The sequence below is a fragment of the Coregonus lavaretus genome, assembly GCF_964263955.1.
Source record: "Coregonus lavaretus genome assembly, contig: HAP1_SCAFFOLD_546, whole genome shotgun sequence".
In the NCBI taxonomy this organism is placed as follows: domain Eukaryota; kingdom Metazoa; phylum Chordata; class Actinopteri; order Salmoniformes; family Salmonidae; genus Coregonus; species Coregonus lavaretus.
This window is the reverse complement of record NW_028164153.1, coordinates 86,742-90,000: the sequence shown is the minus strand read 5'-3', so window position 1 is coordinate 90,000 and position 3,259 is coordinate 86,742. Positions and strand designations below refer to the sequence as shown.

Here is a 3,259-nt window from a genome sequence, read left to right as displayed (position 1 = left end):
ATAATGTTGTATAATGACAGTATAATGTGGTCAATGTAGAAGGCTGGTTTGAGATCTGGTGAAGATAATGTTGTATAATGACAGTATAATGTGGTCAATGTAGAAGGCTGGTTTGAGATCTGGTGAAGATAATGTTGTATAATGACAGTATAATGTGGTCAATGTAGAAGGCTGGTTTGAGATCTGGTGAAGATAATGTTGTATAATGACAGTATAATGTGGTCAATGTATATAGAAGGCTGGTTCAAAATCACACTGATTGATCTGAGTCCAGAAGAATAGTCTTAGGGACAGGAATGTATAATCTGGTGGACAGACGTCTTACATGTGTTGTCACTCAGGTCCTTAAAAACACAGGAACATGTGTATTATAACTGTAGGATAGGAATATGTAGTTTTATTTACCACTAACAGTTGATACGTCTGTACTGTCATTAAGATCCTTAAAAACAGAGGAACATGTGTATTATAACTGTAGGATAGGAATATGTAGTTGTATTTACCACTAACAGTTTGTGTGTAAATACTTTAAATATTCATACATTATTTTGTATCACATTTTTTTAAGAAGTGATTGGTATACCTTGTTTTATTAATGTGTTTTAAGCTTTATGCAAATCTTACTTGATGCTTCTTGTGATCAGTCAATTTGTGACATTCCTTCAGAAGTTTCTATAAAGATATCCACACCCTGGCGTTACAAGCGCCGTGCTCTACCAGCTGAGCTACAGAGGACCAGGCTACATCATCGTTTCAGGAGATCAAATAAATTGTGCAAAAATCCAAATAAACTGAACGGAAGTAGGCTTCGGCTAGAATGTCAAAGTCTTGTGGTTATTTTGGTTGGTTATTTATTAGCTCTTGTTGAGAGTGACCATGTATGACCTACATGGTACTGTAATACTGTTAGACAGACATACAGTAGGTCAACTACATGGTACTGTAATACTGTTAGACAGACATACAGTAGGTCAACTACATGGTACTGTAATACTCAGTTAGACAGACATACAGTAGGTCAACTACATGGTACTGTAATACTGTTAGACAGACATACAGTAGGTCAACTACATGGTACTGTAATACTGTTAGACAGACATACAGTAGGTCAACTACATGGTACTGTAATACTGTTAGACAGACATACAGTAGGTCAACTACATGGTACTGTAATACTATTAGACAGACATACAGTAGGTCAACTACATGGTACTGTAATACTGTTAGACAGACATACAGTAGGTCAACTACATGGTACTGTAATACTGTTAGACAGACATACAGTAGGTCAACTACATGGTACTGTAATACTGTTAGACAGACATACAGTAGGTCAACTACATGGTACTGTAATACTGTTAGACAGACATACAGTAGGACAACTACATGGTACTGTAATACTGTTAGACAGACATACAGTAGGTCAACTACATGGTACTGTAATACTGTTAGACAGACATACAGTAGGTCAAATACATGGTACTGAAATACTGTTAGACAGACATACAGTAGGTCAACTACATGGTACTGTAATACTGTTAGACAGACATACAGTAGGTCAACTACATGGTACTGTAATACTGTTAGACAGACATACAGTAGGTCAACTACATGGTACTGTAATACTGTTAGACAGACATACAGTTGGTCAACTAGTGTAAATCATGTATAAACTACTGTGTTACTGCATCAACAGAACTGGTTGCTATATCTGCAACAGTTCAATCATGTATACACTACTATCTTTTCAACAGACCCATTAAAGAGATTCTCTGATACTTTTGTATACTTTTTAGGCAGTAGCGGTGAAAGTAGCACTCAGGAGCCACAAGTGGTCCCCGATAATTGCATACTATGTCACATATGTGCAGATATGTGCACCACATCATTGGTCTCCCTCTCTCGCTCTGCTGGGTAGGCCTCTTGCTAGCTGTCACTCAAATGTGAGGGGCTGAAGCTCATTGGCTAGAACTCAAACTGCAAAGAGGCTGGCTCATGTGGGGGGAAATGTAGGGGAAAAGGTGTGGCACAGCTTGAAGAAAAGTCGCTTTCAAACTAGGGATTTTATTGCTAATTGAGGTAAGACCGTATTTCTGCTCATAGATTATACATGTAAGAACTACACATTGAAACATCCAGCCCAAAGTGGGAGGTAAAAAAAATAATTTCTTAGTCTCCAAACTACCGGAGCATGTCTTTAAACCCCCCTAGAGTCTATTGATACAACTAGGCATCAATCTAAGTAACAGAATAAAAACATCCCTGTCAAAATCCATCAGTTTATGATAGAGATATGCATGGGCTGCGTCTCAATCCACCACATGCACCAATGGCAGCCTTCCGCATCTGAGGAGACGTCTGTAGCGTCCAAACAAGATGGTGGTCTCTGTCTAAGTAACAGAATAACAATAAAAAGGGGTATAATATGTGTAAATATATGATATATATATATTTCCTGAGCTTTCTAATATCCACTAGATATAGCACAGACACTTCCAAACCTTATTCCTTATGATTTATTTTTTGACTGTCTTTTTTTGCCATTTATTAATGTGTTATTCAAAGTGTTTCTATTGGCTATAGTAGTAAAGGACTAATTCAATTTTTATCAAATACATTTTTTACATATTTGTTTTTATACCTAAAGGGGTCCTAAAATTCCAAATCAAAAAGCTAAATGATCTTTGGTAAGAACACCTTAAAACAATTCCATATGTAAGCTTAGAACCTTCAATGTGTCAATGTGTTTGTACTTGTCTCTATACAAATAAAAGAAAACCAAACATATATGATGCTTTCTTTTCTGATATTAAACAGACAAACCTCCCGAAAGTTTACTGTTTTGACTGGGTAAATGACGCATCTCCCTCTGGCACGCCCATCTCGGGATAGCCGGGCCCCGCCCATTTACCAGGATGCACCATATTAGGTCAATGACGTCAACGGAATCTCCTTTTGGAACGTTCCATTTCTTGGGAACGGCAACTTCGAAGTTCTAACTTGTTATCTTTACCGATAAATGCTTAGATGTATGTTTATGAACTGATATTATGTTGATATCCTCACCCTTTCCTCGTCAGATGGTGAGCAAGCCTAGAAAACCCCTGCAAACTATCAGTTGGCATTCAAACTTCCAGCAACTAGAAAGAACACGAGAGACACTAGCCTTCATACATGGTCACTCTCAACAAGAGCTAATAAATAACCTGCCACAATAACCACAAGACTTTGACAGTTTAGCCGAAGTCTACTTCCGTTT

General features: G+C 37.6%; 1 protein-coding gene across 1 annotated transcript in view; it reads left to right on the top strand.

Annotated features, from left to right (window-relative positions):
• Positions 1-446, top strand: part of LOC311117396 (uncharacterized protein) — a gene marked incomplete at its 5' end in the record, with an annotated part of 46,204 nt that extends 45,758 nt beyond the window's left edge. Inside the window, one exon of the mRNA XM_084192342.1 lies at positions 1-446. This exon is cut by the window's left edge and continues 69 nt beyond it.
• Between the last annotated feature and the right edge of the window lie 2,813 nt (positions 447-3,259).